This window comes from Nyctereutes procyonoides, unplaced genomic scaffold, assembly GCF_905146905.1.
Source record: "Nyctereutes procyonoides isolate TBG_1078 unplaced genomic scaffold, NYPRO_anot_genome, whole genome shotgun sequence".
Lineage (NCBI taxonomy): Eukaryota > Metazoa > Chordata > Mammalia > Carnivora > Canidae > Nyctereutes > Nyctereutes procyonoides.
The window spans coordinates 9,088,453-9,098,313 of NW_026575033.1; the positions used below are offsets into that span (position 1 = coordinate 9,088,453).

The 9,861-nt window shown below is 41.8% G+C and overlaps 1 long non-coding RNA gene across 1 annotated transcript; it reads left to right on the forward strand.

Annotated features, from left to right (window-relative positions):
• Positions 1-245: 245 nt before the first annotated feature.
• Positions 246-6,585, forward strand: LOC129504586 (uncharacterized). The gene is made up of 3 exons (XR_008663383.1): positions 246-677; positions 1,231-1,333; positions 2,936-6,585. It is a non-coding gene; the product is annotated as an uncharacterized LOC129504586 (long non-coding RNA).
• The last annotated feature ends 3,276 nt before the right edge of the window (positions 6,586-9,861 follow it).

Here is a 9,861-nt window from a genome sequence, read left to right on the forward strand (position 1 = left end):
GGGGGGCGCGGCCGTGGGTCCTCGGCACACGCGGCCCCCGCCGCCGGGGAGGCGGGGCCGCTGGGTGCGGGTGGGGCCGCCCGCGGCGCTGTCACCCGCCAGCGCGGCTCTCCTGCCATTGGGCCCCGTGGCTGGCGCCCGCGCGGGGATTGGCCCGCTCGGCGTCACTCTCGTGAGCCCGCCCCCGAGGCCCGCGCACCCCGCGGCGCCCCGGCTGCTGGCTGCTCGGCGGCTGGCTCCTGGGCTCTGCGGCAGGGAAGCGTATCCGAGTCTTACGTCGTTGTTCACGGAAGCACACCGGAGATCAGTTGCAAAAGTAACGTGCGAGGGACGCAGCTCCCCGTAGCATCCGGGTCGCAGGGCAAGTGCCCTAAGAAACGCAGAATTGGGGGAACAGGGTAGGGACCTCCCATGGAGGATGCGGGAAAGAGAGTGCCCCTGACAAAAGGTCTGAAATGCGGTCCCTGACTCTTCCTGGCGGTGTGACCTGGGGCAAGTGATTTCATCTCTCTGAACCTCCATTTCTTTGTCAAGTGGACCTAACAGTCACACACCAAATTTCATTAGAAACCCTCAACATGTGTGTATACAGAATAGCCCTGGAGCAAAGGAGACCCTGTACATGCCTACCAACAAGCCCATCAGGAACACACCTGAAGTGGGGTTTATTCATTCTGGTGAGGAGGAGGGGTGCCTAAATGGGGAACAATGGGGTATCTCAGTAGAAGTGCTAGAATTTGTTATGGGATTTGGGCTTATGCGCTTGTGGGGAGAGTTCAAAAAGGCAAGGCCTGGCATTGTACTGGATGCTTTCAGGAAGTGGGTGTAATCCTATGATTGGGTATCTTAATTCTTAGTGAGAAGAAGTGAACACTAGATGGAGGGTAAAGTCATAACTGATAAGGAAGCAGCTTATAGTAGACATTTTTTTTTTTTGGTCATTTTTGTGGTTTAAACAATGTTCCTGATCTGTCTGTGTTTAGACAAGATTGTGGAGTGGTCTTGTTTTTGTCTTGACCATGGTTATAGAATGGCTTTGTCTGATATTATTCGGTGAAATTGCTTTTAGTCCCCAGAATATGGTCCAGACAAACTTATAGTAACGTCAAGGTCAGTACCTAGATGTCAGAGCTGCTTTCTCTTCCTTGGTATTCAGTAAATAATAGTTAAATCACTGAAATGTTGAGTTGGAAGTCTTAGATTTCTTTTTTCTTTTTCTTTTTTTTAAAGGGAGAAGCAGGCTCCCTGTGGGGAGCCCGATGTGGGACTCGATCCCAGGACCCTGGATCACGACCTGAGCCAAAGGCAGACGCTTAACCACTGAGCCATCCAGGTGCCCCGAAGTCTTAGATTTCAATCCTGATTGCTACTTGTAACTTTGGACTTGCCACTTAACTTCTCAGCTTCTTCAAATGAGTGTTTATGAAGCACCTGTTTTGAGTTTGAAACAGTGGGTCATGGATGTTGGTTGGAAAGAAGGTATACAAAAGTGAGGAGGACACAGTTTCCTAGGAAGACAGATCATATTTTAAAACTGCAGTACACTGCACTAAGTGCTAATTTAGGGGCACATTAGAAGTGGGCTGGGCAGTGAGAGCAGTGGACTGACCAGGGAATGTTGGTCTGGAAGGGAGAGGTAGAGATCTGATGACTTCCCAAGAACACAAGGGAGAAGAGATGAAGTAAGCTATGCAAAAATGATTTTGAGGATTGTAAAGCACTACATAATTTTATTCTCACAAAAACAATACTTATTTTCTAACTGCATTCACTTTCTATTTTAGCCAGCTTAGACCCTTTTGATGAGATAGGAGTAAAATGACCACTTCCAGTGCTTGGTCCCTGTAAAATCAAGCAGGTCAAGGTCATGGCCCAAATCTCAGTATCTTAAAACAGCAAAAGTTTATTTATCTCTCGGTCTACTTGCCCATCTGGGGTCACTGTAGAGCTTTACCCCCCACCATTTTTACTCACAGACACAAATGGATGGATCTGTCATCCTAATATTATCACTAGCATCAAGGCAGAGAAAACAGAATATGGTGAATCTGATACCAGCTTTGAAAGGTTTCTCCCTAGAAATGATATATATCACTTCTGCTCACATTTTGATTGGTCCAAACAAGCCACAAGGCCATGTGAAAAAGTGAAATCCTGTCACGCGCTCAGAAAAAAGAAGTAATGTTAGCAAATAGCTCTAATGACATCCTTGTCCCCTGTGCTGTGATTTCTCATGAAAATCAAGAGAAAGGAAAAGGCGTTTAAGAGATGTTCTGTCTTGTGGGCAGGAACAACTAGTGGCCAATTAGTTCCATGCATTGCTGTCCCTTCCCTTCCACATGGAGAGAGCCAGGCCTTCTTAACTTACTCTCTGATGCGTATCTTTACGTGATAATAATTACTATGCAAACTTTTTCTTTTTTTTGGAATAATATTAAGTGCTTGAGTATATATTAAACGAAAGAAGCTTTAACCAACTGTTAACTGGAATCTGTCACTCTCTACTAGGCACTGTGGATGAAACAGAAAAAGTTAACATACCACAGTTAATTATTAAAGACATGCCTATTTATTTTTTAGGAAAACATGAAAACATATGAAAGGAGTAAAATGATTCTAGAACGAAGTCTATAAATATAATCACAGGCCAGTAATTGTGATTCACCTTCTGCTGTTGTTGTTCCTCACGGAACTCAAGCCCACTTGCCTTAAAGACAGAAATCAAAACTAAAGTCTAGGCACAAAAGGAGGGGTGCCTGTCCATTGGACATAATCTCCCTGGCATGTTTCTGAAACATGAATCACCAGATCTCTGGGGGGTTTTGGTTTTTTATATTTTCAGTTCAGTGAACCTAGAAATTTTATTTTATTTTATTTTATTTTATTTTATTTTATTTTATTTTATTTTATTTTATTTTATTTTATTTTATTTAAGATTTATTTATGATAGAGAGAGAGAGAGAGAGGCAGAAGGAGAAGCAGGCTCCATGCCGGGAGCCCGACGCGGGACTCGATCCCGGGACTCCAGGATCGCGCCCTGGGCCACAGGCAGACGCCAAACCGCTGAGCCACCCGGGGATCCCCGAACCTAGAAATTTTAATATAAACATATTCTGAAATTGTATTGATGCTTGATTGTCACCTGTATTTTTGTTTCTGCTTATGATCATACTGGCTCCAACTAGAAGTACTTCAATAATGTCACACTAAATAGAAAAGATGTGAACTAAATATATAAATGATACACTCAAGCTAAATGGAGACCAGACGATGTCCTATCAATGTTTTCATAGTATTCCAGGAAAAAGTGTGGGAGAATTGAGTCATCACCCAAATATCATGGGAGGAGATACACTGAACTCAGAAGAACCCATGTTTTACAGGGAAGTGCCATAGTCAAGTGGCAAAGCCAAAAGAGAATAGAGTAGTTATTAGATTTTGTTGATTTCAAGATCAAAGTGGCTTTTTCACTTCTGATAAAATCAGCAGAGTAAGAAGATGTGATGAAATGACCTTCCTTATACCAGTTACCACTTAGCAAGTGATTATAAGTACTTGCTGATGAGTCTAATTTTATAACTTTGAGCACAAATTGTTGAAAGGAACTGTAATCCGATGATATGACTTGATCAATAATACACCAAAACAGACCCGAATTAGTTTTATCTATCCAAGAGAGTCATAACCTGACTTCAATCAGTGGCTTTCTCTTCCTCTGTTACTTTGGATGCTATTGAACAAATTTCTTCTTGAAATATTTTCTCCCTTCAGGGTCTATGACATGACTGTATCTTTCTACTACCCTAAGAGCTCCTTCTCAGCTTCCTTGGAGGGCTTACTTCTGAACTGTACTATTTCCCTGGTTCCATTTCAGCTGTCTTCTCTGCAATCACATCCTCACTTGTCACTCAACTACCAATACAGCCATCACTCCCAAATCTCAAGCTCCCTGCTACTTTTGAACTTGACACCCAGAGCTTCCACTTGAGTATTTTTAAAAACTACTGCATAGTTATAAATGTCAAAAACAGATACTCTCTTTTTGTAAATCTTGCAAAGGGACTAAAGATTTCCCTAGTAAATCAGAAATCCTGGCTTTTCCGCTTTGGAGTTTCAAGTTACTGTAACCCTTCTGTTGTGCTGCGATGGTCCTAAATAAACTAAGTGGCCTGAAGTGTCCAATAATAGTCCTCAAGAAGAAATCCACCATAATGGTGGTGGTGGTGGATGTGGAGGTGGAGGGAAAAGGCTAGGCTGGTAAGTCAGGTCAATGCCAGAGCCTGTCTGGTCTTAGGGGAAGGTCAGTTGGGAACCAAGTAATGATGTTGCATCCTGTCCTGACCCACTATCTTGGACCTTGGGGTTCCAAGGCCCAGAAGTGGTTGATTTTCTGTACGTGAAAATACTTGTCACTAGAGTTGTAACTGGGTCTGTGCAGTGGTTAGGCCTCTAACCCTTAGACATGAGAGCTGGATGTACTGTTTTCTGTACCAGTCTCACAAAAGCAGAAGTAAGAAACTTAGGCAGTCAGATCAGACTTCTCAGTTTTTTTTTTTTTGCCTGCATAACAGAAGTAAACAGGACTGACTCATTTGGACAAAGTACACCTGAGGGGTCTTACTTTCCAAGGAAGAGCTCAGGGAATGATGAATAGACTTTTCAAAAACCAAATTTGCTTTATTTATGTACTAACTTAAGTATGGCTTTATTTTCAACCACGGCAGGTGAAATAGGATATATGTGAAAGCTTCTAGAACAAGTCTGACACTTGGTGTGTACTCAATGATATTTGGATTTGAATCTAAATCTTCTTTATTTATTTTAAAAATGTTTTATTTATTTATTCATGAGAGACACAGTGATAGGGACAGAGACATAGGCAGAGGGAGAAGCAGGCTCCATACCGGGAGCTGGATGTGGGACTCAATCCCAGGACCCTGGGATCACACCCTGAGCCAAAGGCAGATGCTCAACCACTGAGCCACCCAGGCATCCATCCTCTAAATCTTGTTTAATAAGACATACATACTACTGTGTTTGAGAAATTATAGGGAAGAACCTGGCTTCAAGTTGGCATTTCCTTCTGTGACCCCACAGAGCAACTGTCATCTTTCTCTCTTAAGAGGAATCAATCCCATTTTTAATAGGACTGGATTTGGGAAGGATTTGGAGTCAGCAGAGTCCGTTAAATTCATGCACGTGTGATTCCACAATATAGACCATGTTTATAGGATTAGTTCTTCTTCTTCTGTGTCTATCTCCTTACCCCAGGCCTCCATAGTCTCTCATCTGCATTGCTGCGATAGTTTACTTGGGCACTCCACCTCTACTCTTTATTCTACATGCAGCAACAAAGCATGATCGTCTTTACATAGACGTAGGATCACATCATTCTCTTGCCTGATACCCATCAATGGCTTCCCCCATTGAATTCTGAATAAAACTCATCATTCTTGCTGTGCCCTGAAAGGCCCCAAATGATCTGGCCACTATCCATCCCTGAACCCCTTCACTTTTTCCTACCATCAAGGTTATCACACTTCTTTCGGTGTTAACTTGAATGTCACCTGTGAAGTCTTCTCTGAACATCCTGTCAAACTAGCAAAGTGTGTTCTCTTCTGCTATTCTGTAGCTCAACAGCCTCTTGTTTAAGACTTCATATTCTATATTATTTTATCAATTTGTATGTTTCCCTTTTTTGTTCATCTATTCCTTGCACTAGAATTGTAAGCACAGAATCACGACTGACCCATGCAAAACTATCCATATCTACAGCAGCCATTGGAACTCAGTAAGTCTTTGTCAGATGAAGGAAATGAGATGATTTTGTTGAGTGCTCCCAAGTTATGGAATTGTACATAAAATCTGCCCCCATGAACCACAGAGAATAACTATCTGATATATTTATTTTTCCAAGGGACTGAGTTTCTGACTATATACATTCATGCTGAATACTTAAATACATACCAGAGTATTCAGCAAACTGTGGTTACAAACAGTATCCAAATATATTATGTAATAATGACATAAATGAAGACGTTCTATTCATAAAACCAGGCTAATATGTGTAACTTCAAAACTAATTGTAATTCGATCTGAAATGCTATTCTTTACCAAAAAAAGAGGGGAAAAATGTTCACTCTCACTAGTAATCATATGAACTCACCTTAGGAAAACAAAGTGTCATCTTCCACATTCAAAATAGGCAGTCTTTATTTTTAAGGTAAAATTTATTTGGCCTGTCTGAGGCAAAATGAACAGATTATCCTACAATGCTGGTGAAAAGTCAATTGGTAAAGGTTTTTCTCAGAAAAATAATTTAATAGTATGCACTAAAATAATTAATGTTTTGGATCTACATTGTCTGCCTGGCAAGTCCTTATTGGTAAAATACTAATGAATTGATAGAGAAATTTAGCTACCTGGATTTTTACAAGGTTGCTTGTAATTTGAAAAGTCCTAAATATATAAAGCTATGTAACTATAACTATGTTGTATGAATAAAATAATAGAGGAATAGTGCATATATATAATGGTGTATTTAGAAAGATTATTATACTATATAATTAATGGAAAAATTTTCCAACTATGGCATTGAGACAAAAAGGAAATTAAAAGTAGTAATTTTAAAATTAAAAGTTGTAATTTTGTTTATTTTTTTAAAGATTTTATTTATTTATTCATGAGAGACACACAGAGAGAGGCAAAGACACAGGCAGAGAGAGAAGCAGGCTCCATGCAGGGAGCCTGAAGTGGGACTCGATCCGGGGACTCCAGGACCACACCCTGGGCGGAAGGCAGGCACTAAACCATTGAGCCATCCAGGGATCCCCTGTAATTTTGTTTAAAAAGCACAAGTGCTTTTGTTTTGTTTTTTTTTTTTTTAAAGCAGAAGTGTTAATTTCTGAGTAATGGGACTACTAACAATTTTTATTGTATACTAAAATTATACAGACAGCATAATTTTCTGTATTCTCCACATTTTCAACAATGAACATGTATTAATATACAATCAGAAAAGGAGTTTCTTTTTATTTTTTAAAGAGTCTACTTAAAAAGAAAGAAAAAAAACCAACCATGCAAAATCACTTACATTTGTTACAAAGCTTTAGAAAAAGAAAACCCTCAGGACTTTTCAAAGGTTGATTCTTTTCCAAGCGGTGCTACATGCTTCAGAGTTGAATCAGTGACCACATGGCCAGCTGACATCCTTGGCCTGTCACAGGTGGCCCAAGATAAGACAGATGGAAGCCAATTCCTAACAGACAATTAAGAGTTCTTTCTCCAGAAAATTCCTTGAGAATGAGATATAAGTGTTCTGAAATGAATGGAGGAGCCAGGGTGAACTTCTGGGTTGCCTGGGCCCACCTCTTGAAATCCAGACTCACTCAACAGTGGAGACTCAAAGAACATAGAGACCCTCTAGTCCAAGCTGTTAACCCTACCCATAAGACAACTGAAGCCAAAGTGAATGACTGTTATTCTTTCCACACTGATTTCCAGTTTGATAGTACAGTGTTCATAGAGGGATGGAAAGGATCTTCCTGGGATTTCCCACACCGCTGCTGCCAGTCCTTCCTCCATTATTTTTTTAAACAGAAAATGAACAGAGTTTTAAAGAAAGAGTATAAGAAGGCAGTTAAGAGGTTTAAGAAGGAGCTCTCAGCAGGAGAGTCTCCTGCCCATGCTTGTGCCCCAGGAAGGTCAAGTGTACTGTCTTATCTTTCCACTCCGAGGTCACTCCCATGTCTTTCAGTTTCACTACTGTGACCTCCAGGCCACTGCACTCCCTGAAGTTACGAAAACAGCAGTCACACCACCTTGGCTGACACTGATGGGGAACCACCCCCATGAGTATCTTCAAGCAAAAGGAGAGATAACTTGTCTTGCCAGCATTCATGCCAGTCCTAAACCACTGGATTATGGTTTATGTTATTTCTTCCCTCCTATGACTCTGATAATAGATTTGTAAAATGCAGAAAACCTTCAGGTAATCAGAGCAAAATTTGCAAGTATGCAGAACATAACTAAGCACAAGTCTCTGTTAAGGTTTTTTTTTTGGTTTTGTTTTATTTTTAAATTTTCCTTCCCTAAATATCTGCTATCCCACTGTATTCCCTAGTTTTCCACTTCTCACCCCAGCTAGACTTGGCTTAATCCTTGCCTCCTTCACTCCACAAGTGTTCATTCAGACCTATTTACTATGCCTTATTCATTCAGCAGAAATGTACTGAGGGAGTTTGGGTTTCAGCTCCAATATGTACAGAGTTTGCAAGGCATCGCTCGCATCCTTAGAGCAAAAACTGCTGAACAAGCTGAAAACCAAAACCTTCTCTTGAACCTATCAGAGACTGAGGTCACAGGGCAGAGCTACATTCCATGCTCTGGAGAGACACGCCAACCCAGAGTCACAGTCAGGATTTCTGCTCCTGTACAGAAGACACTAGAGCCATACACTGACGGGAGCACTTAGATGACAGTTTTCATAAATTGCTGGAGGCCCACTGTGGATTAGCCTGAGAGTAAGAAATTCCTGGTGTCTGCCATCTTTTTTTACAGGGTCGGTGGTTATTTCTAGGAACCTCACCAGGTTCAGGATGAAGAGCTAAGAGTGATCCCCATATGGTTCTGGCAAAGGAAGGGGAATATTTACCATTTAAAAATATGTGTAGGGATCCCTGGGTGGCACAGCGGTTTGGCGCCCGCCTTTGGCCCAGGGCGTGATCCTGGAGACCCGGGATCGAATCCCACGTCGGGCTCCCGGTACATGGAGCCTGCTTCTCCCTCTGCCTGTGTCTCTGCCTCTCTCTCTCTCTCTCTCTGTATGACTATCGTAAAATAAAAAAAAAAAATATGTGTAGCCACAGCATCTTCTTGCAAGATACATCCATGAGGGCAAGGGAAACAAAAGCAAAAATGAATTATTGGGACTTAATCAAGATAAAACGCTTCTGCACAGCAAAAGAAACAGTCAACAAAACTACAAGACAACCTACAGAATGGGAGAAGATATTTGCAAATGACGTATCAGATAAAGGGCTAGTATCCAAGATCTATAAAGAACTTATTAAACTCAACAGCAAAGAAACAAACAATCCAATCATGAAATGGGCAAAAGACATGGGCAGAAATCTCACAGAGGAAGACATAGACATGGCCAACACGCACATGAGAAAATGCTCCACATCACTGGCCATCAGGGAAATACAAATCAAAACCACAATGAGATACCACCTCACACCAGTGAGAATGGGGAAAATTAACAAGGCAGGAAACAACAAATGTTGGAGAGGATGTGGAGAAAGGAGGACCCTCTTGCTCTGTTGGTGGGAATGTGAACTGGTGCAGCCACTCTGGAAAACTGTGTGGAGGTTCCTCAAAGAGTTAAAAATAGACCTGCCCTACGACCCAGCAATTGTACTGTTGGGGATTTACCCCAAAGATTCAGATGCAATGAAATGCCAGGACACCTGCACCCCGATGTTTTTAATTAATTAATTAATTAAAAATTTATTTATTTATTCATGAGAGACACAGAGGCAGAGACACAGGCAGAGGGAGAAGCAGGCTCCCTGCAGGGAGCCCGACACGGCACTAGATCCCGGGTCTCCAGGATCACGCCCTGAGCAGAAGGAGGCGCTAAACCGCTGAGCCACCGGGGCTGCCCCATCTCAATGTTTCTAGCAGCCATGTCCACAATAGCCAAACTGTGGAAGGAGCCTCGGTGTCCATCGAAAGATGAATGGATAAAGAAGATGTGATTTATCTATACAATGGAATATTACTCAGCCATTAGAAACGACAAATACCCACCATTTGCTTCAACGTGGATGGAACTGGAGGGTATTATGCTGAGTGAAG